This window comes from Lytechinus variegatus, chromosome 3 (genome assembly GCF_018143015.1).
Source record: "Lytechinus variegatus isolate NC3 chromosome 3, Lvar_3.0, whole genome shotgun sequence".
NCBI lineage: Eukaryota > Metazoa > Echinodermata > Echinoidea > Temnopleuroida > Toxopneustidae > Lytechinus > Lytechinus variegatus.
This window is the reverse complement of record NC_054742.1, coordinates 14,068,006-14,093,578: the sequence shown is the minus strand read 5'-3', so window position 1 is coordinate 14,093,578 and position 25,573 is coordinate 14,068,006. Positions and strand designations below refer to the sequence as shown.

The 25,573-nt window shown below is 37.0% G+C and overlaps 1 protein-coding gene across 3 annotated transcripts in view; it reads left to right on the top strand.

Annotated features, from left to right (window-relative positions):
• Nucleotides 1-268: 268 nt before the first annotated feature.
• Nucleotides 269-25,573, top strand: part of LOC121410276 (tudor domain-containing protein 1-like) — a 63,903-nt gene continuing 38,598 nt past the window's right edge. The window contains exon 1 of one of the 3 annotated variants that reach the window (XM_041602257.1): nt 269-599. The gene's annotated coding sequence lies outside the window, so the exon portion shown is untranslated. Of the gene's footprint in view, nt 600-24,474; nt 24,574-25,573 lie in introns of those variants that run through there. The other 2 variants (XM_041602259.1, XM_041602258.1) reach the window with 2 other exon arrangements.

Sequence of the window (25,573 nt, the reverse complement as noted above, 5' to 3'; positions counted from 1 at the left end):
GGGGCACTTTTTTTAGGAAACTGCATGAGAAGCAAAAAAGGGTTGATGAAGGGGGGCACACTTATGTAAGAACGGCATATTTACAATACAAATTTTGATTATGTCTCTTATGACACACGGACACAGCAAATGGGTATACTACATTTTATATAAAATATTTTCCAACAGACAGAAAATTTGTGATTTCTATTTTCATTTTGTATTTTTCTCTTTAGAGATATAGGCCTAGATCTATACTATATTTCTCTATGATTTTTCTCCAACTTCACTATTGGTCGCCATGTGCCAGCCAGGCAAGGGCATCTCGATATATATGTGCTCATAATAATAGAGGACTCACATGCAGCCTGGCCTGGATCCAGCTCATGCATGCAATTGCGAAGATTCAAGTTACGTTACGGTGGAACAAGACAAGTGCTTAGGAAGTGGACGTCCCCTGGCGGGCCAGACCCAGCGGTGGGGATCATTCGGACCGTCGGCCGCCAAGTAAGGACTTGCCTCGGCTAGAGAGAGGCCCGGCGTACCTCGTAGCAGTTGGCCGTAGCCGTAGGATTGCAGATCCAGCATGCCCTTCACTCTTTGAAACTTCATCACAGAAAGTACGATTTTCAAACATTCCGAAATTATTCTCTCTGCATTTTCACAAGATCTAAACTTATTTGTCTAAAGCACAAAAACTAGCATTGTAACGACTAACGTTAGGATCTGAGGATCATGAGGATGGGGTTCGTTGTTCGGACACTGTCTTTATTTTGAAATCTTTTTTATCTTATTCTTAGACTTAGACTAGAGTTAGCCTATCAGTTAGACTTAGACTTTGCCTTTTTGCAAACAAGAAACAGTATGATGATGGTTAACAACAAAGATGAAGAAGAAGCAGGTCCCCAAGTCTGCACACCTAACGATTTGAGTAGAGATTTGACATGAATTTCTTTTTTATTTCACAAAATCTTTCAGTAAAATTTAAGATTTGACATGAATCAGTAAAGAGTATAAAGATTTGACATGAATTTCTTTTTTATTTCACAAAATCTTTCAGTTTATAATGTTCCTTATATTATAGTGAGACTACAACATATCGACCACCTCTTTTGAAACTGACCACCTTGCGCAGAGCTACCAAGTCTCACGCATTATTTTACTTGTTACTTGTCGCAATAATCCCAAAACGCAGCTCCTTGGAAGCTATACTGGGATGTCAATAATGTCATGTGCCAATGGAGGTGACAAGGTGCAGGATTTGGGTTGGCTCACATACGGTATATGGTAGTGGATCGTATTACCGAACACTTTTCATGAATTTGATCATATCAAACACATTATTCCAATAAAATTCACCATAAGTACACAAATACCTACAAAATATAAACATGCAGAAATTTTGCCGAAATTGTTTTTCATTTTTACGACATCAGCTTCCAATCGGACCCCTCTTTGCAAGTGAAATATTTTGGTCACTTGAAAAGGTATCGTATTACCGAACGTGTGTTTTCTATGGGAAAAGTTGGGAAAACAACAAAGTCACTGATGAGCTATTTTGACCATATTTTATTGTTTTGAGGATATAAAGACTTTGAAATTGTGTTTTTGATACTTTTTCATCATTTTTCTACTTAAGTTCCCTTTGGAAGGAAGTTGCAAAGGTTTGAGCGTATTTGATTATTTTCTGACGCATACAGTATTGCTCGGAATAAAGTTGACACCCTCCCGAGGGGTCACGCACCTACCGCGAGACAGGCGTGAACCAAAAAATTACCGCCAGCCAATTTCACGTGTGAAATTCCCGCGGTAATTCCCGCAGGCCGCTGGCTGAAGAGAGGCCCAATTATCACGTCAAACACGAGATTTTAGTCAGATCTGATCACCATTTGTCCATGTACTTTTCGCCTCAACACTAGACACTTTTTGGTAAAAACAAGACGCAATCTCAAGCGATCCCGATGCGATCCCGTCAGTTTACTGACGGATGTTCTATTGTCACTTGGTCTATTTATCAGATGGGCTAACAACATTATGGCTAAACCCACTTTGTTCAATTCTCTTTTAATCTACCATCCAGTCATTTGCACTTCAAAATATCAACCCGATAGACAGTAGGTTGAAAAACTGCCTCGAGCGCGCGCATCAGAAAAATTCCCGCTAAAAATCCATGTGCCCAGTTCCTGACCGAGTGACCCAGTTATTGTGACATCTTTGGCTTAAAGGACGAGTAGATTCCCTTTCCACTGTTTATTTATGAAGCTAGCTAAAGGTTTATTTTTCAGTGTATATGTTATCAATGACGTCTTCCGTTTAAAAGGAGTAGATAATAATTTATGTCTTTTATTTTTATCTCCTGTTCTTCAATTCTGTAATTTTAATCAGGTACGTATTTCATTCAAAGAACGAATATTTTCATCATTTTTCTATTCATCATTCAAAGAAGAAGATTCGCTTCCCATCATAGGCGGCGGAAGCCAACAAAAATAGGAGGGGTCCACCTGAAATCTTGTGATGGACACAGTTAAAAAATTTGACAAGAAAAAAAAGGTTATCAACTAAAATTTTAGAGGGGAACCATCCTCCCACCTCAAATTTAGGGGGATCTGTCCCCCCCCCCCCCGCCGCCTATGCTCATCGTTTTCTGTTCATTGTTTTTTTTTTATTTTTAATCAGTAATACGTCGTTTATTTAAAGGACGAGTAGATTTGCTAACCATCATATTCTGTTTATCAATTCTGTGTTTTTTGTTTTTAATTTCATCACTTACGTTTTTATTCAAAGTAGATTCGCTTTCCATCATTTTTCTGTTCATGAATTCTGTATTTGTATTTTTCTGTTACGTCGTTCATTTAAAGGACGATTAGATTACCATTATTTTTCTGTTCATTGATTGACTTTTTTTTCATGTAATCGTATACAAAGTCAATTCAAAGGACGAGTTTAATTCAGATTTGAGTTTTATTATGAAGTTATGAAATAGAGATTTAGAATTAAGTCAAAATAATCATACATTTAAATAAACAAAACAACCTATGAGATACGAGATCTACTCAGAATGGAACACAGATTTGCTAACTATCATTTTCTGTTCATCAATATTTTTGTGTTTTTCCATTACTGACGACTTTTATTCAAAGAACATTCGATTTCAATCATTTTCTGTTCATTTATTCTGTGTTTTTTTTTCATTCAATCACTTGCGTCTTTTATTCAAAGAACATTCGCTTTCAATCATTTTTCTGTTCAATTCTGTATAGTTTAATTGCATCGTTCACTGCAAGAACGAGTTGATTACCTTCATATCATTTTTTAGTTCCATCAATTCTTTTCATTGTTTCATCAGTTACGTCTTTTATTTAAAGAAAAAAAAAACGCTTTCCCTCATTTTTCTATTCAACGATTCTGTATTTTTATTTTATCTGTTACATCGTTCATTCCAAGAACAAGTAGATTCACTTTCCATCATTCCGACGTTCAGAGGACGAGTATATTTGCTTTCCATTTTCCTGTTCATCAGTTCTGTGTTTTAATTAGTTGTTTATTCGAAGAACTAGTAAATTTGATTTCCATCATTTTCTGTAAAATTCTGTACGTTTATCGGTTACGTCTTTTATTCAAAGATTATTCACTTCCCACCATATTTCATTTTACATGATTTTATACCCCAAAAAGATTACTTTTCAATATCATCATTCGTATATTATTTATTCTCATTCAATTCTTATGTCTTTCACTTTGTTTTCTTCCTGTTCTTCTTCTTTCTTTACCTTTATCACCTTCATTCGTTCATTCAACATATCATCCGTTGCTTCTCTTGTATCCTTATCTTCTTTATCCTTATCTTCTTTATCCTTCATTCCTTCTCCTCGCCGTCGTCTTCTTCCTCCTACTTCTCCCTCTTTTCTCTTCGATCGGCCATCTTGAACCCCCCTTCCCGGAAAAAGAAAACCCGCAAGTGGCCCTGCTTTAAATGCCTAGCATCAGCAGTTTCTGAAAAATCTTATTCAGTCCCCCCCCCCCTTGCATCTTCCTTAAATATTTTATATGCCTGTTAGTGTTACTCTGTTCCCTTTCTCCCCGTTCATCATTCCAGCAACAGCCTGCCCCTGTAGGCTATATCGTCTTTTTACGCCCGCCCGTATGAAGGACACACTCGGTGTCCGTCTGTCCGTCCATTCGTTAACTTTTCCTTCTCAACATGATAACTCCAGTTCAACTTACCCGAGGCTTATATCATTGGTGTGTATATGATCCGGGAATTCTATTCCTTTTGAGGTCAATTAAGTCACTACCTTCCAGTTTTCTTGCTTTACCAATATACTCCATTTTCCGTGGCACAAAACATTGACAAAATATCATAAAAATGTTTATGGGAAATGTTAAAATCATATAAAAATGGTTTTCTCATTACTATAAAACATTTCACTTACGTTATAGCTGTAACGTAAAAAAAACATTTAAAACATAATTCCCTATAAATGTATTTCAGTAATATTAATAAAATGTTGCAATGGTATCTTTTTATGAATTGACTCGTTTTAATCCATGTGCATATCAATTATCTCTTGCTAATATGTTTATGTATATTCATTTTAATGTTGCCCTGTGTATTGTTCGTCTATATAGAACAGACAACCAGGAATTATTGCAATTGTTTCTCTTTTTATCGACAACAGGTGATTTTTATCCAAAATATATGATAGATTTTCAATATCATCCTCATGACCATCATCGTCACCCTCATCAACACTCCGGGCCCCAAAATGCCAACTATATTGGACAATTTGGGGGTGGGTATTCATGGACTGTCTTAATACATGTTCTTTTCAAACAGTTACACAAAAGATCAGATGTGTAACTTACAGCCTTCTCATTGTTTGCTGTTCTATAATCTTCACACCTCTATTCATTGTCCACAAAAAGCGCGAGACGGTGTAATTAATTGACCCCAGTTAAGTTCACATACAGCTAGGGTTGTTCAATTCAACCACGTTTCAAGAGTAATTAATATACATGTACGAGGACATCATTCCTGATCTTATCTATCTGTCTATATAAATAATGTACACGTTCGATAGGGAAGATTGATACTGAAGAAATAAAACAATGTAAGAGTCTTGTACCGTCATATTATAAACCCCTCAAAAAAGTTCCGCAGCTCAAGTTTGAGTGCTAATAAATTTCTTAGTGTGCCATCATCATATGTAAAAGTGGTATCATTGGAAAGTATGATTATTCCTCTTTACGATCATGTGTCATTTGTAATGCCAGAGTTATCATGAAATACACAGACATGATATTAATATGCAGCAATGTAAAAAATGAAATGTTGCAAAATTCGTTGCCATGTCATGTTTGAGTTCTGCAACTCATACTGCAAATTTTAGTGCTAATAAATTTCTTAATGTGCCATCATCATGTGTAAAAGTGATATCTTTAGAAAGCATGATTATTCTTCTTTACAATCATGTGTCATTTGTCATGCTAGTGTTATCATGAAATACACAGACATGATAATACGCAGCAATGTTAGACATGAAATGTTGCAAAATGCGTCGTTTGCAATAGCGAATTTCCAATTGTTTCGAGGATGGACCGAGTGCATTCACTGTCACCTGCATGGTGGAAATTCTATAGAAATGGAGACTCTTGTTGGAAATCAATGCATTTTGCAACATTTCACTTCTGACTTTTCTCGATGTTCAGGGTGACTGCATATTCCATGATTACATAATCACAGCAAATGGCATGTCATTGTAAAGAAGAATAATTCAGCTTTCCAAATATACCAGTTTCATCTTTTATACTTCATTAACCAAAAAGATATCACCCCCAAAACGAGTTGCAAAACTTTTTTTGAGGGGTTTATATGTGTGTCTGATGGAAACGATTGAAGTTAAACAGAAGAAAAGGCGAGATCAGAAAGGAAAGAATGATCTGAATAAATAAAATACTTTAATTTAAAGGTACAAGCCTATAGGCTTGAAAGAGATTGAACAAGAACGGTAGACGAATACAAAGACAATAACAATTGATAGTGAAGACAAAAATAAAGAATAGAACATACATGTTTGGAGGTGTCGCACCTCGTCCTCAGCCTGAAAATTATTAACAGTCATTGGTATTTATACAGTTAGGATGTCAAGTATAAATTTCAAGAATGTACATGTAGTTACACACAGTCACTGTCTACCATGTCTGGAGACACTTGCAATCGTCACCCCAATGCTAGTTAGAATGCAATACCCATTGTTTCAAAATTCTCGATACTGCTCAAACAGATTTTCAACTAAAAATAAAAGAAGGACTTTTCATCAAATGGAAACAACCTCAACTAAACCAACAGGTGTGCAATTTCCAAATAATGTTATCCATTTAATTTAACCCACCCCTATCTGATGAATCCATAGAATTTGTATTTTTTTTACTGCATTCCATTTAACAATTGAATTCACACCTTGTAATCCTGTGTAACTACATACTTGACATCCTAACTGTATAAATAGCAATGACTATGTTCCGTTTATTAAAATGTTATGTTCTATTCTTTATTTTTGTCTTCAATTTGGTATTGTGCCGTTCTTTTGGAAGTATCATAATTGATAGTGAATAAAATAGGGGATAGACATAGACAAGATATTCAACAAAAATTAAGAGCGATAGAAGAGGACAGGACCTATTGATATAGAGGAATAAAATAACGGGATTGACTTAATTGGCTTAATACATGTTCTATTCAAACAGTTACACAAAAGATCATTGTGTAACTTACAGCCTTCTCATTGTTAGCTGTTCTATAATCTTCACACCTCTATTCATTGTCCACAAAATGCGCGAGACGGTGTAATTAATTGACCCCAGTTAAGTTCACATACAGCTAGGGTTGTTCAATTTAACCACGTTTCAAGAGGAATTAATATACATGTACGAGGACATCATTCCTGATCTTATTGATGCTGAAGAAACAAAACAATGTAAGAGTCTTGTACCGTCATATTATATATGTGTGACTGATGGAAACGATTGAAGTTAAAGAGAAGAAAAGGCGAGATCAGAGAGGAAAGAATGATCTGAATAAATAAAATACTTAAGGGTATAGGCCTATATGCTTGAAAGAGATAGAACAAGAACGGTAGACGAATACAAGACAATAACAATTGATAGTGAAGACACAAATAAAGAATAGGACATACATGTTTCGAGGTGTCGCACCTCATCCTCAGCCTGAAAATTATTAACAGAGTCATAGGTATTTATACAGTTAGGATGTCAAGTATAAATTTCAAGAATGTACATGTAGTTACACACAGTCACTGTCTACCATGTCTGGAGACACTTGCAATCGTCACCCCAATGCTAGTTAGAATGAAATACCCATTGTTTCAAAATTCTCGATACTGCTCAAACAGATTTTCAACTAAAAAGAAAAGAAGGGCTTTTCATCAAATGGAAACAACCTCAACTAAACCAACAGGTGTGCAATTTCCAAATAATGTTATCCATTTAATTTAACCCACCCCTATCTGATGAATCCATAGACTTTTTTTTTACTGCATTCCATTGAACAATTGAATTCACACCTTATAATCCTGTGTAACTACATTCTTGAAATTTATAATTGACATCCTAACAGTATAAATAGCAATGACTCTGTTAATAATTTTCAGGATGAGGTGCGACACCTCGGAACATGTTCGTTTATTAAAATGTTATGTTCTATTCTTTATTTTTGTCTTCAATTTGGTATCGTGCCGTTCTTTTGGAAGTATCATAATTGATAGTGAATAAAATAGGGGATAGACAAGATATTCAACAAAAATTAAGAGCGATAGAAGAGGACAGGAACTATTGATATTGAGGAATAAAATAAAGGGATCGTCTTAATAGAGATTAAGAGAAATTAAGATATAGATAGCAGGCGTATGTGTACGTGTGGTTACAAGAGAGGTTGATACTGACTGATGAAATCAAATGATGGATAAATTAGAAGAACTGATGATTGAAGAAATAGAAATAACCCACCCCTCACCTAGTCTGCTGGGCAAACCCTTCACTCGAAATAAGGGTCTGAATGTGCAGCCTACTCATGCCTTGTGTACTGAAGGCTCTCTCGCTCAGGATTGGAACAGCAAGTTTTGTATGTGCTAGTCTTTGCGTGGAGGCACACTTGTTCCAATGAGGGTCTGTGCCTGCAAACTACCCCTCACCCATGATGATGCCAGGTCGTCCTCGACTATACCCGATGTTCAAACCATAACTATGTTGTGCATTAGATTAATAAGGTAAGTTTATCTTTCCACATTTCTAGCTGATTGATTTATTTTTTTCATTCTTACACATTCATGAAAAACGTACTGCGAAATTTAATGTCACTTCATTGGATATATTTCTTTATTTAATTTATGTATACTGCCACTTCCTGACTCGTTTCCATTGTTTTATTGCTTGGTTTTCCCTCATTCGCTCCGTCAATCATTTTAATCACAGCATCACTATTGAAGTTTAGGGGTGGATCCAACTTTTTCAACGGGGGGGGGGGGGTATGCTTATTCAGTAAAATCTTACAAGTTGAAAAAAAAATGTGTTTCACTCCCAAATGAAGGTAATATATGCCACGAAAAGTCTGAACATTCTTAACAGAACGGAAACACGCAATGACAAGCTCGGTCGCTTTTCTCACTTCAATTTTTTTTTTATTTTATGCATCTCCCCCCCCCCGAAAAAAAATTCTGCATATAACCAAGGGTCAGGTCACTTACGTATGTCCGTTATTTTACCACAATAAATGTTTTAATGGTTCTCGATGGAGAGGGGGAGGGTGCTACCCCCCCCCCCCCGTTCCTCTACAGCTCAAATTCACTTTTTTTTTTATCTCGAAGTTTGTTTCGATTTCAAATGGGATTTTCAATTTCAGAAACATTTTCCTTAGTAATTGTTCCCATCCTTTATATTAAAAGCTCTCGCTATGCCTCTTAGAACTTTTTTTGTCGTATTTCTCAGTGATATTAGGCATAATCTATTCAGTCTACTCCTAAATCATACCATAATTAAGAGAAAAACCCATCTCGTGCGAGTACTCGTTAGCGCTTTTGCAGATACCGTACCATACCAGCGAGCTCGAAAGAAAATCAGATTGCTCGAACTAAGTTACAACAAAATCACCAAATAGAAAGTATTTCGTGCTTTTGTGCTATCCCAGTGATTGTTACTGAACCTAAACTCATTTTCTTCAGTTAAATGATACAGGTATTGTATTTTTTAATGATGGACGTCCATTTTAGAGACAAAATCGGAATATTATGCACTGTCACTGTCTTCTCGGCCTCTGCTCACAATGTACGGTAACCGGTACCGTATACTAGTAGTACAGTAGCTAGCTAAACTCGTACTAGTGGTTTGACGTAGTGACACTGACAGTGATTGTAGCTAGCTACATGTAGTTACTTAGTACTAGCCTTGTACACTTCTTCAAAAGACTTTACTAAATTAGGCCTAACGTTGATCGTATACCCATATATGCTTACTCTCGGGCTTACTCTGTCGTTGTCGCAATGCAGATATCGCCGAGTGAGGGATAAGCACAAACAAGCCTTCACAAAGCACAAGCAAATGTTTATTCCGGCACTAAAACTTAACTGAAGACATTCATACTTACAGTTAATTGTCATGATGTTAATCAGGACAATTTAATTCATTGTCTGACTTCAGTGGTTCATCTTTGTGCCTTCAGGATAATATGATCCACCGTTGGGTCTTAGTTAAGACCAAATATTTACTTATTGACAAATATACACCTTTATTTGTTTATTAGAACATTCAGGTACAAAAGATCAGCATAAAATTGTTTTTCATCAATGACCAAAGGAAAACATAAAAACTATAAATCATCATATAATACATGAAAATATAGTCAAAATCTAAGTCAAAAAAAGACAAAGATAACAATACTTGGTAACAGACGGTAGATAAATATTGTGATTATACGAATCAAACTAATATCTATATATCAAATTAAATACATGTATCTAAGGAACGATAAGGCAAGGGAAAAGTGAGTCGAGCAAACATTAGTCTAAAAATGTAGACCCACATCAGCAGTGTGTGTACCTCAGCTGATTCAACGAGTCTGCATAGCAGACTATGTCTACGGAGGCTGCAGAAGCTTCGCTCGACCTTTCAGGCTGGTTTGCTGTGCAAACCAGCACCTCACGAGCCATTATGCCATGGTAACATTTGTTCCACGGCGGCCGTACGGCGAGTCGAAAACAGCCGTTTTAACATTTTTTTGTCCAACTACATATTGGTGGTTTGAATCAAAATGGATAAAACGGCTGTTTTCGACTCGCCGTACGGCCGCCGTGGAACAAATGTGACCATGGTATAAGCAAGCATTGGCGTACCTACGGCGGGGGGGGGTCAGATGGGAGAGAGTGCCCCCCCCCTGACGAGCGACACACAGATGGCCTGCTACTTTGGTCTTGAATTTTATTTTTTTTTGCTTGTAAATTTTTTTTCTGATACGAAATCCTTTATTTGTGGTTGAAGACTTTTTGGCTGGCCAAAATTTTTCCTGATACGAAATCCTTCATTTGTTCTTGTAGACTTTTTTTTTGGTTGCTTGTCAATTTTTTTGGGCGGACGAATTTGCCCTCCCCCTTGCTGGAAAATCTGAGGTACGCCACTGCGAGCAAGAGAGATGACAGCAGACAATGACAGAGGTGACGTGAATCAGTGAGAGGAGAGAATATAAAAACAATTCTGAAAACTATCATTCAAACAATGAAAGATTAATTAAACTTTAAGAAGATATATGCATATTATGACGATCCGGTGACAATAAATTGACACTTAAAAATATTTTATCTTTGTTCATCCATTAACACCAGCTTGAACGTCGGATAATATTGAATATAGAGCTTTGCAATATTACACCAAAAAAGTCAAAAGGATTAAAGAATGGAGGAAAAAAAGATAGGGATCGAGGGAGAAGTGACCTGAGATATTGATTCAGTAAAAATTTAATGAGTGAGACATGGGTCAAATGGAAATATATCAACATAAAAAACGATAAAAATAGAATATGAGGAAACAAGGGAAAAACAACACTGATTATAATTAAGCATGAGTAATCAATTCGTGGTGCAATCATTTAATATGCCTTGTACGTGCTGTGTTTTTGTGACTTGATCGAGTGGTGGGAGAAACAAAGTAGTTTATCATTCCTTATATCATAATAACGGCAGGAGGATTGTTGGGCAATAATGCACTGAAAATATTAAAATTAAATAATTATAGTTGCGAACAAGTGAGAGAATGACGATAAAGGAATGTAAGAAATTAAAGGAAATAGACGATAGGTCTGTTTTTTCCAGCCTCGGTGTCTCTTGCTCAATCTAACCACCCCGCCCCCACGCCCTCTCTATCCATTATCTAATGCTCTCTCTCCCTCTCTCTTGATCATTCCCCGTCTCTCGTATCTGTCGCTCTCTCCTCTTGCTCGACTCTGTCCCTCCGTTATTGGGTGCTCCCTTTTTCTTGTAACTATTTACAACTTATCCCAGAAAGTACATGATCTCATCTCGACCCGACTTTCGTTCAAAGAAGTTCAGAAAGATGACAATTTGAGGGCGATGACACGAGCGTGCATTAAAATTGTGCACTGGCGCAAAGCTAAACATCAAGCCATGACATTTTTGTTTGGGTTTCGAGGAGATCGAGACGGCATCTTACGGCAATAAGTTGCTGTATTGTAATTTCGAGAGAGACATCGCGGCAAGTCAGGAGGGCTAATTTGAACCATGTGAGTTGTCTAAATTGTGACATTTTATTATCAACATAAGATCGTCCCTCCTTCTGCGGTATTACCGCGGTAATACACGAGATTTTTATTAAAAAAATCTCGTGGTAATTACCGCCGTAATTTCTCTTGGCAGGAGACTCCCGCCGATGGGAATTTGCTGGTGGTAATCGCGCGGTACCCGATCTCCCGTCGACTTACGCGGTACAGCGCGGTAATGTGTCAACTTTATTCCGAGCAATACTGTATGATGCGCGCGTTCGGTAATACAAGGCCGGTCGGTAATACAATCACTCACTATATACAATAAAAATGAGCATGCAGGGGTGCGAGTAAAAACATGCATTGGTCCATTTATAGCATGTGGGACCCAACAGGAGGCTGCATCATGCTGATGATAGGTAGTGCAGCCTCTCTGAACGTAGTTGGGTTTCCATGGAGAATGACATGTCCTGGTAATCTGTTCCATATCCGTACTGTCCTAGGGAACATTGCATATTTGTATGTGTCTATTGTAGCTTTGGGTATGGCATATTTAGCTATATGGTCGTGCCTACCAAAGTAGGTTGCTGGAGAAATGACCTGTGGCAAAGGCACGCCAACCAGTTGATGGTGCATCCGGTGGAAAAGGGAGCATTGTGCTAAGAGCCGACGAGTGTGGAGGCTGTTCCATCCAAGGGTGGAGACCAAGGCTGAGGAGGATGTTGTTCTCCTGAAGTCACAGTGAACGAATCGGGCCGCAGATCTTTGTACTTGTTCCAGTGATTCAACAGCTGTAACAGTGTGCGGATTCCATGCCTCAGAAGTGTACTCCAGTTGAGGACGGACTAACGCAGTATATGCCTTGGCCTTAACCTTTTTGGAACACGGTGATAGAGTTCTGCGGATGAGGCCCAGTGTACGACTGGCCTTTCTCCTGATGTCCTGGCAGTGAAGATTCCAACGCAGATCTGTAGTCACTGTCACCCCCAGGTATTTGTAGTTGTTGGCTCTAGGTATCGCATCAGAGTCAAGAAAATAATCATGCAATTATGCATGAGACTCAAGCATTTTGGACTCTTGTTCATCCCCTCAAATCTCTGTCTCACGCAACTATCACAGCCTATCCCCATTGTACACAATGTCTGTGATCTCACTCAGATTCACAGAAAATCTCACGCATCTCTGCTTGCGCGCATTAAAATTATTGCGTATTAGGCTACAAACGATACGCGCGGGAGAGTAGGCGCAGTGTCCATAGAAACAGTAAGAATTGATTTTACGAGAAAAAAACAAGCAACGAAAAGTAAACATTTAGTAGAATTAATCAAAATTATATTGACCAGACCCAAACCCCACTGAAAAACCAAGAAATCCGATAGGAAACGGCTTTAGAACAATATCCGTCGTCAATTGTCGAATCATGTGCCGGAGCTCACAGTGGAAGTAGTGAAACGATCATTTAGCATGTTGACATCATAGAACTGATTTGGAAGAGTAAAAATATTTCGCCACCGCGACAAGAATCGGCCCTATTGCGGGTGGTCGGTTTCAAAAGACGGGTGCAAATGAGCAATTGTAAAATAGTCATATTCGTTGTTCGTCGATATATACGCGGATAGACTCGGAGTCGCCGAGGGAAACATGGGAATCTGATCTGCTCATTTTTCTGCACGAATGAGACGAAAACTGGGTAAAATTTATGAATATTTTTGCAGATACGATGCTTAGAAGATTAGGTGGTCGATATAGTTCCAACCATACATGAATTACATTGTGATGAGTTAGTGTGCCAAATATCTCATAACAATTTGAAAGAAATATGGCAGTCCCCTTTGTCTGCGCACATGCGTATCTGCACGATTCTAGTAAAAGGAGATACGCAACGAGCACAAACTTTAAACATGCAATACATAGACAGGTATTCATAAGAAAATCTGACTCAGAATGGTGGAAAGATAATGAATTTAGGGCATTTCATGTGATGGCCTCAAAATGCAGCCTTTCTCATCAAAATCCCAGAATCGTGTGCAAAGTAAATGAGTGCACAGACATGGGGTACCATTTTTTTCAATCTGAAAATGACTGCTCGAGGTTCTTTCAAGAAAATCCTATATTTTTCTTTCATTTTTAATGAGAAATTTGGTAGACACTTATAATAATATAAGGAACATTAGTAAATGAAAATTTTGTGAAATAAGAAATTCATGTTAGATGTTAACTCAAATTGTTAAGTGCGCAGACTTGGGGGCCCACCATCAGTATAGTATAGGCCTATATATGATTTTCTTGGATGAAACCTCGGGCAGTCATTTTCAGATTGAACAAAAAAAAATGGTGCTCCATGTCTGCCCACCCATTCACTTTGCTTGCAATTCTGGGATTTTGATGAGAAAGGCGCATTTAGAGGCCGTCACAAGAAATGCACAAATTTCATTATTTTTCCACCATCGACATTGTACGTGAGTTTGTAATCAATATCTGTCTATGCAATAGATGTGTAAAGTTTGTGTTCATTGCATGCATATCTTTTACTAGAATTGCATACCGGTAGATCTATGCGTAGACAGGGCACTGCACAGACTTAGGGGAGCTTGCCATGTAACCCAGGGAGCCCAGGACTCATCTGTGTAATATAAGTGTGTGTGTGTATTTTAATTTTTCAGATGTTTATTAATCAGATTATTATTTACGTCTGGGACCGACCTTTAACGTCACCATCTTAAAGACGTGACCAGGACTCGAACCTCTACATCAATCAATTTGTAACTTCCCCAAATTGGACTAGGCAGTGGCTAGGCCTACTCTCCAAAATAGGGTGGTGGGGTCGCATTAGCACCCCAAATAAAAAAGAAAAAAATAAATTATGCACTTACCTCGATTATGTGGATGAAGGTCTATCGTGGCACTCAACTCAAGCCTACAGCATCGTGGACTTAAAGAAAGTAAGTAGGTGACACAAAATCCTGACATCAAGGCACAAACTAGACCCTAAAAAACGGAAAAGTTGTCTCGTCCTTTCAAAATTGAAAAAAAAATGGCTGATTGATACTGAGAATGAATGCGACATGGAGGTCTAACTTTTCCTTTTTTTTGAGGGTCCAGTTTGTGCCTCAATGTCAGAATTCTGTGTCACGATAGACCTTCATCCACATAATCGAGGTAAGTGCATAAATCACCTTTTATTTGGAGTGCTATTGTGACCCCATTCTACCCCATTTTGGAGAGTACCCATGTCTGCCTAGTAGTGTTGTTATCTAGAAAAAAAATCCCGGTCCGAAACCATCCCGGCAACTTCAAAATTTCCTTATCGGGATCCCGGCTCGTCCCGAATCCCGAAACATATCTCCACGCACAAATGCAATCCAAAAGTGTATACCTACATTTCCAGCCTTAAACACTGCGCACTGGCGGTGCACCAGACAGTCAAAGCATAGAACTATTAACTGTTAGCTCCATGGTCAAAGTGTGCATGCCACCACCGCAAATTGTAAACATTCACTCAAAACGTGGGGAAAATAATGATGAGACAGTCAAAGCGTGCCACCACCGCAAACTGTAAACATTAATGACCACTGACATGACCCGAATTATGTTTGAGTCGACCCAGCTGCTGATCTGACAGTCCAATAACACACGTGTCGGTGCCACTGATCTGTGGTCGGTGCGCACGTGGTTGACAGTTATAAGCAAATTGTGTAATGTCTTGTCAGTGCGCCTGTGGCCCTAGCTAGCCCGGAATTTTAACTTTCAGTTTCACTCTCTCCCTCTCTCGTAACTCTGAACAGTATGATATCACCAAGGAGATATCTCCTTGATATCACTACTACTGAGAAAAGTGAATACTATCTTATCAGAGAAGCTTATTTGGAAATTTACACAAGATTAGTCCCGGCGGCTGGCACTTCGCATCAAAACAACAAACTCATTTTTTCTTTAATCATGAATTACTTTCGATCGAGAAAACATTATTTGAATAGATACTCAGACTATTCACAGTAAAAAAAATTATTTTGAACAACTATTTAAATATTAAGAAACATTGTTTAAGCCAGTCAATATACAACTGTTTTTAAACTATTAAACCAATAGAATTTTTTTTAAACTTTAAACAGTTTGTTTTTAAATATTTTTTGCAATTTCCAACGATATCATTTAAAACTGTTAATATCATTGATAATTTGTTTGATGCATTTAACAACATATTTTTACAACATATAGGGTATGATATGACTTTCAAAACAATGTTTCAAAGTTTAAACAACGCCACTTTAAACATCGCCAATTCTAACAGCGTTTTGGTACAATTTTATAATTTAAGTCGAAATATATCTAGGAGAAATGATTTGACCATAGATCTATTAACAGCTCCATGATTTGACCGACTGGTTTGCAATTGTAAACATCAAGTCAACAGATGACAGATGGTCCCCAGTCGTGAACGACCAAGCACTTCCCGTAACTCCCCCCTTCTCTCTCTCTCTCTCTCTCCCGGCTCTAACCAGCTGAAACATGATGCGCATTCGTCTAGTTGTTATTTGCAAACCCTTTCGCAAAAAAATACCCCAACAAATACAATCATCACAAAATTAATGGCGACTTTTTTTAAATGACTAAATTTGCAAATACTCATAGATCATCATCGTCAATTGTAAGTAAATTATTTCATGATAAATTCACTAGTCCATACATATCGTAGCAGATTCAACTCGAAAGTATGGGGTAAATGAATGACTCGGTAAAACGAACTGAGGTGAAAGAGGTCTGCACATGAGACTATACAGTAGACGATTGTTGTCTGCGTAGATCTCTCGGAGCCGTGTGCAAAGCTAGATTGCGTGCATGCTCATGCGATCGACGAGTACAGATTGCGTAATATTTCGAGGTGCATGTGCACACAGCCAGTTGAAACTAAATTGTTCTCTCGTATTTCGTAAGTACAATTACTAATTAGGGAAATATTACAACATGAATTTGGCCATTATTGATTTTATTTTCCTGCCGGGATACGGTCTAAGTTGATTGATCCCGGAACCGTCTCGGAACCGTCTCGGAGCCTCAGACCGCCGGGAATTCATCCCGATCCCGGACCGACTGACAACACTACTGCCTAGTATTAAACTGACGAGTCCTGGGGGCCGGAGCTCCCTGGGTTATGATAGTAACAACAGTAAACATGGTAAAGACAAAAACTAACAAACAACAAACGTTAATATACAAATAATGCATGCAGTCGAGTGCGTCAGTGGAAATGCAGAGCACGCAAGGTTTCTTTAGATAAATGCCGCAATGTGCATGAGCCGCTGGTGGCAAGTGCCCAGTGTGCATCATCTGAAGAAACCAAGCTTTCTCTGCATTTACTTTTATGCACGACAGAGCAAGTGCATTATTTGTTTTATAAAATAGCAACACAAACAAATTCTTGAAAAGTTACAGTACAGTTTTGTTGGACTTCTCCCGGGAATTCTACCGCACTGGTTTGCTTGAGCATGCATTGTCAATTTTCGTTGTGCACGGTAGTGCACCAAAAAAGTTGGATATCATGTGATGCGTATTGGCCAATCGCGATGCTTGAAATTATACACCTATTTTATAACATTATTTAAGTTAAGGTCTAAAAGTGAGGTCCTAGACTAAGTTACTCTAAAGCTAAGTCTAGATCTAAGTTGACATCGTTAGATTGATCTTACTGTAACTTAGACCTAACGTTAGACCTAACGTTAGACCTAATCTCAGTCTAAAGCCAGGCTGACACTTGCAGGACTTTTGGCCACGATTTTGTCGTGGCAAGTCATGTCATTTTTGGGCACGAACTGGGAGGCTCCCGCACTGTTTACGATAATGTAAGTTAGAGCAATTACGGGATCAGAGTTCGGTTTGGAAGTTTTGCTCCTAAAATCTAAATCAGTTTGGATATCGGATCGGAAGATACTCAAAAACAAAAAATACATTAAAATTTGTATGTGACAGCATGTGGACAAATGCTGCAAGCTACACTGATGGCAGAATTTGTTTTGATCTCCGACATAATCGAAGGAAGGAAAAGGAGATGTATAAACTATAGTGTTATACATGTAGAAATGAGCTCTTAGGTTTAGAATTAGATGCCTCATAAATTGAAGATATGTTTTGTCTCAGAAACTGAGGACATGTTTTGTCAAATGTGCTAATTCAGGGGGCGGATCATGGCATTTACACTGTAGATATTCTGGACCCCGTTGCATAAAAATTTACCATTATGTTAACTTAATGGTAACTTACATGGAATCCTTGGTTCTGATTGGCTGTTATCAACATTACCATGATTATATAGTTACCTGACCCCATAAACATAGGCCAGTTAGACATCACAACCAGGTAAAAAAGCCTCCAAATGAAGAAGATATGGCTACATGTAGATATGTGATGTACGTATATGATATGTGATATTTTATGTGCAATTTACGTTGCTGGTTTCATCATGTACATCAGCTGACATGCAATCAAATTCACAATTCACAATCTAATGTTAAACCTAAAGAGCTTATTTCTATGACACTATAGTTTATATACAGGCCTTGTCATATGTCATGGTGGTCAATGCATGGAAATATGCAGTGTAGTATGTACAGTAATAGTAGTATACTGTACATTGTATTGCCCCTATGGATAATTAACATTTTTTTTTATTTAATAAGATATATTTCACAAATATCCGTAAAACCCACAGTAGAGGAATAAAAGCAATATAGCTCTATGAAGCTGCTTGCTATTGTTGACCTCGTACCATCTAATATCCAATAACTCCAGGACGGTAAAACCTACATTTGGCTGGAAAAAGGCTATAAAAATTGGAAAATTTAGGTATAATTACCTTTTAACTCTACAAATAATGGTTTAAAAGTGTAAATTATAGAAAAAACAAAATGCCTGCCCCCTAAAACATATGAACAGACACCAAAACCAGAGAAAAAGACCACCAAATAAAGAAGTTGTGGCCAAAACTGTGATTTTGGGGGGTTTTGGCGGCCATTTTGGATTTTGGCCCTGCACACTTTTTTCTCGGACCCGAGACAAAAAATATTGTCATTTCATGTTGAGATAAGGTAAAAGGAACAAAAAAAAAACTGTTCCCACAGTAAAACCAAAAATCACCCATTTATAGCCCACTCCTAATAAAATGTCTAAATTTTAGGTCAGAATATCAAAAATGTTCACATCAATCGTTGAGATAGATACCCATCCTGCTTGATAACCCAAAGTGCTTAGAATGTCAAAATTTTAGGTCAGGTTATCAATTTTTAGCTCACGCTCACATAAAAGGTTTATTTAAGTACTCTCCTGTTCATCATTCATGTTCATGGGGGCGCAATTTTACGAAAAAGTACAAAATGACAACAAAATCAGGTAGGGCTCACGGGGTGCAAAATCCTGTAAATGCACATGCCTTATATACCGTATCTCAATTCTCATCATGTTTCTAAGAAAAATTAAGATGTACTTAAAACTACAGACTTTAGTGTAGACTACCTTGTGAACCAAAAAATATAACATCAGCTTTTAGCAGCCAATTTGGAAAATTTGGGTGAAAATATATATATATTTTTTCCCCCGTAAATTTGCATGCTTCCACCACCAATGGCTGTATGGCAAGTTCCCCCAAGTCTGCACAGTCCCCCTTGTCTTCGCACTGCCGAATCTATATGCAACGAACACAAACTTTACACATGCAATATATAGACAGATATCCATAAAATTTCTGATTCAAAATGGTGGAAAAATAATGAATTTGGGGCATTTCTTGTCATGGCCTCAAAGTGCAGCCTTTCTCATCAAAATACCTTAAACATAGGACTCAACTTTTTTTATTCAATCTGAAAATGACTGCCCGAGGTTTTTTTTCCAAGAAAATCATATATTTCTTACAAATTTTTATGAGATATTTGGCACATTTACTCATAATGATGTAAGAAACTTTATCAACTGGAAGATTTTGTGAAATGAAAAGGAATTCATGTTGAATTTTAAGTCAATTCGTGAGGAGCACTGACTTGGGGACCACCATCATACACGTGCGTGACCAAAAAAATATGTTTAAAGTGGTGTTTTTTCACGCTTGCCATACGTGCACTCATTAAGGGTATAAAAAACAACAATTTTACATATGTACATAGAGCATATCACAAAATTTAATTTTTCTTTTTTGTCTCACCTGCGAAGCAAAGTGAGACTATAGGCGCCGCTTTTCCGACGGCGGCGGCGTCAACATCAAATCTTAACCTGAGGTTAAGTTTTTGAAATGATGTCATAACTTAGAAAGTATATGGACCTAGTTAATAAAACTTGGCCATAAGGTTAATCAAGTATTACTGAACATCCTATCAGAGTTTCATGTCACATGACCAAGGTCAAAGGTCATTTAGGGTCAATGAACTTAGACCATGTTGGAGGAATCAACATCGAAATCTTAACCTGAGGTTAAGTTTTTGAAATGTCATCATAACTTAGAAAATATATGGACCTAGTTCATGAAACTTGGACATAAGGTTAATCAAGTATCACTGAACATCCTGCATGAGTTTCACGTCACATGACCAAGGTCAAAGGTCATTTAGGGTCAATGAACTTTGGCCGAATTGGGGATATCTGTTGAATTCCCATCATAACTTTGAAAGTTTATGGATCTGATTCATGAAACTTGGACATAATAGTAATCAAGCATCACTGAAAATTTTGTGCAAGTTTCAGGTCTCATGATTAAGGTCAAAGGTCATTTCGGGTCAATGAACTTTGGCCGAATCGGGGGTATCTGTTGAATTACCATCATAACTTTGAAAGTTTATTGGTCTAGTTCATTAAACTTGGACATTAGAGTAATCAAGTATCACTGAACATCCTGTTCGAGTTTCAGGTCACATGATCAAGGTCAAAGGTCATGTAAGGTCAATGAACTTTGGCCATGTTGGGGTTTTTTGTTGAATAACCATCATATCTCTGTAAGTTTATTGGTCTAGTTCATAAAAAAGGGAAATAAGTGTAACCATGTATCACTGAACATCTTGTGCGAGTTAGAGTAGTATTCAAAGTGAGCACTGCTGCTATATTGAACCGCGTGATGCAGGTGAGACGGCCAGAGGCATTCCACTTGTTTCCTAATGACATAGATTCTCTTAGTGAGTCCAGCACATGTTTTCCACCTCTTTTGAAACCAACCACCTTGTACTCAATTAAGTTTATTGTAATTTCAAACACTTTGTGCTGGAGAGCAAGTGCAGTGTCCATCATACAAAGGGCAAGTCCAAGAATTTGTGCGTGTTACGTATGGGACATTTCAGAGGTTTAATGACCTGAAAAATAGTGTTGACTTTGATTAGATTGAATACCCTCATGATGGTAGACATCTAGAAGAAGAATAATCATGCAAAAAATGGTGACATATGACCTTGACCTTTTAGAGAGAAAAGATGGGCTGTTACGTATGGGACGCAGAAAAAAGACAATCAGAAAAAAAGACAATTTTTAAAACATTTTTTTCAAGTTGAGAATTCTCTGAAAGTATTTCATTTGACAACTCGAACTTATTGTGATAGAAGTCACAATACTCTAGAATATCTAAGGCAAGTTTCATATCATAAGCCAAATCCTTATAATTACAGACTCTAATTCAACAAATTAATGACATGTTATGTGTGGGACAGTTACGTATGTGACATTTTGTCCCCGTAGAGATTGTACACAATTTTCCCCATAATTCAAAAAATTGAAATAATTTAAAATTTGAAAATAACAAAAGAGTTTCTGTCTTTTAAAATGTTCTATTGAGACATATTTGATATGACTGAAAAGAAATTAGCCATTTCGGCATTTTTTTCTTGTTATTCATGGTTTCATGAATTAAACTCTATTTTTTAACTTTTTGGGTATAACATTTTCATACTTTATAAATTAGAACTTCCCAGAGATGCAACAATACAAGTATTGTATTATGAGAAATAACTTTAAAAAACATCCTCAAAATGTTATGTATGGGACATTCCATCCTTGGACAAGACCTAATTTGCATAATTAATTAGACTAGCAGCAATTACCCGTGGCAGCACAGGGGGTAGGAGTCATTTTTCTTTATCAAAGTGTGTGGGGGGGAGGGGAGGGGGTGACATTCTTGTATGTACAGCTAGACTGCCTATTTACACTGAAAGCCGAGCAGTTTATTGATGAAATATATTGAGACAACTGATTTATAGCAGACTTCTCTTTCAATATAGATAGGAGGTTCAATTAAGTTAAGCTTCTTGGGTTGAACTGGAGGAAGAACTTCAATAATCATTACAGAGTGAAATCCAAATCTAACTATAAAATGGAAAAATGTATTAGAACACGGTGTATTCAGTAAGCAGTCAAGAGGCAATTATTGTGATATAGAAATGTTATGATTACATGTATTGGGTCGGAAATAAATATGTAAGTACATTGCACATGTACCTTACAATGCACATTAGACTGCAGTTGTTTGTAATTTTTAAATTAAAGGTTGCTCAATCATATATAAGTATGGCAGGATGTCGAAAAGAAGTGAGAGTGAGAGAAGGGGGGGGGGGTGATAAAATGAGTGAGACAGAAACAGTGGTGGGAAAAATGAGTCAGACAGACAGTGAGGAAAATGAGAGACAGGGGAAAATGAATGACAGAGAGACAGGGGAAAATGAAAGAGACTCACGGGAAAATGAATGAGAGAGAGAGATAGTGGGGGAAATGAGAGAGACAGTGGGAAAATCAGAGAGAGAGATGAAGAGAGAGATAGAGAAATTAAAGAATACAAAAGAGCGAGACAGAGAGAGAGAGAGAAAAGGTTTTAGATGTTAATTGTGATAAAAAGATAAGATTTGTATGGCTTACATGGGCATTTTAATTTTTTTTTTAGAGGTTTTAGATATCTTTTTTTTACTGGTGGATCAAATAGTTATGCATTGAAATAATTGATAAAAATCTTAAAAAGTACACTGTAAATGTAGTATGGAATTATTGTGTCTTTTAAAAGTTATATGGACATCTTCACTGATTTTAATTTCATTCAAATAAATATAACAATATTGATACATGTATGTTAGATTATGTCTTTTTTCATAAAAATATCATGTTAATCAAAGGCAAGATATGCTACAACAGCATACAGATGAAAAGATCATAATATTTGAGATGGCATAATGCATAAGGTCCCGTATGTCTGTTATACACGGTATTGGCTGTTGAAACGATAAACCATTTTTACACTGTATTATTCATATCTACATTTTTAGTAAACATCTACATATGTACAACAGAGTTTTGTAGAATACATGTCAAACAAAATATGTGTAGCAAAAAAATGCCAGTGTTGCCAATTTGCAGAAGAAAATCTGATTAAATTTGCCTTTAAATAAAAGGGTTAATAGCAAATCTATTTAAGACAATTTTAATTTTGGGTTTTGGAACTTAGCACTGAGTTGATTATCTGACTCAGCCAAACAACTTCATCATATGTTGGAATTTAGATTTACTGCGGCATCAATCATTCAATATAAATATTACATTTTACGTCAAAATACTAACCATGCATGTGTTAATGAAACTGGGCAGAAACATTAGATGTAGACCCTCACCCCCCAGCAAACCCCCAGTCAACACTTGTTTTCAAAAAGCCAAGTCAGAATAGGGTTAACCTCTTTGTGACAACTGCCCACATTTTGTACGGTAACCACTGAGGACATCGGCCGATTACGGTATGTTGTTTACGTTTCAGCAGCGCTACACATGCATATATACATGCAGCCAGCGCATGAGTGTAAGTACGTACCGTATACCGTGCTTTGTATTTCGCTGACCCGAGAGAGGTAAAAGGGACTGGGAATACTTCGAAGCTATACTCAGGGCTGCGAAAAAGGAATGCCAAAAAGTTACGAATTGTAAAAAAACTTTAAATAATGCGACCAATATACCACGAACAACCCCCCACATGACAATCTGAACAATTTAACCATGTTTAGAAAAAATTCCAGCTCAATCGAGTGGAAAACCACGGAGAAAAGCTGCTTCAAACAAACGGAAGGACACACAAGATTAGCCAAATTATAGTAAGGATGACAGCACTTTTTACCCCCAAAAAAGTAATAAGATGTTAGGGGGTCCATGTCCCACCTATGACTAAATCTCAAAAGTTTTGTTTTTATTTTCTCAGAGTTTTTATAATTGTCCCATACACAATGCCCATTTTACCAATTATGCAAATTAGGTGCCCCAAATTAGCATAAATATGCATATTACCAAATTTTTCTTAATGAAATTTTAAAATTCAACATTTTGGCTTTCTTACCCCACCAAAGATAACTTCTCAAATAAAAGATGAAATTTTGCCTTCTAGGGTGACCTTTTCTTGGACTTGCCCCAAAAGGAAAGAGGGATAAAAAGGAATAGAATTTATCTAACTTTTGTTGACCCTGCTGAAACCCCACTTCAAAACTGCTGTTCATACACAGAAATCCAAATTATAGAATAGATCGAAACATCTGTTTTCTGTCTTAATTGATGTGCTGGAGCCTGCAGTAGGACTCATGAGCCTAAATTTACAAATGTGGTTTTTAGAACCATTGGTTGAACCCATGGTTTATGTAGATTTTCTGTATAAATATGACGGTTATTCACCATGTATATTAACCCTAAATCTCCTGGGGTATTTTGATTCTTGTCATTCCAGGGAGGGGGGCATTATGGCCCCCCTTAAGATCTCAGCCACGGATTGCGCGATAACGACAAAACTTTGCATGATGGTAGAGAATGACGTAATCTATGCAGTTGCATTGGTAAATTTCACTGAATTCATATATTTTATATGAATTAATTATGCTAATTTATTCATGAAATCATACTTTTTGTTCTGATTCACTAAATAAAGCTCCTAGAATGATATTTTTGGTGAAAATATTCTTTATAGCATTCCTAACAATCATGAGTGAAAAAAATCTGGTGCCAAGACCAATTATGTATTTTATTGGTTTTTTAATTATGTATTTCTTTTTTTTTTTTTACTTTTTGTTTTTAATTGTTTTTTTCGATGGAAATCGTTCCAAACTTAATTCTGATCATAAACAAGGCAAAATTAATTAAGTTTAATATCTAAGAGTAGAAATAATGATACTTTTATGAATTTTGGCTAATACACAATCTGCATTGGATTTGTACATGATATCCTGTTTTTGAGGAATTTGGGGTCTGACATGCACTTAAAGTTGCGTAATGTCGTAACTGCGTACCCGGTGTCACAAATTCGGGAGAATTAGGGTTAAAAGATGTCCAATGCTAATGTGCGCTTTTGTTACAGTGCGCCAAATTGATGCCTGTTGCCATGATTAAGAGTGGACTCATTAATTAAAAACAGTGGACTCATGAATAAAATAGCTTGGATAACCACGGCAATAAGCGTCAGTTTGGCGCACTGTGACAAAAGCGTGCATCGGCATTTTAGTATTTTAATATAAGTGGTAGATAAGCATAATTTATTTAGGAAATCTGCATAGACCATGAGTTCAACCGATGGTTTTAAAAACCACCTTTGTAAATTTGTGCCATAGCAAGACCAGAGTCATGACATAGAGCTGGTTCAGAAGAGTCAGAAAATTTTGCCTGTGCAACCAAGTTTAAGAACTGGCCATAAAATTAGTCTATAGCGGGTGGTCGGTTCTAAAAAAGGTTGCATTGTGTGCAAATGTTCTTGTTAAAAATTGTTGCATTCATTAGTCTCCAATATCTACATGTTTGTGACATAGGATCCAAGTCAAGTTGATTTTCTGCATTTTTTTGTTT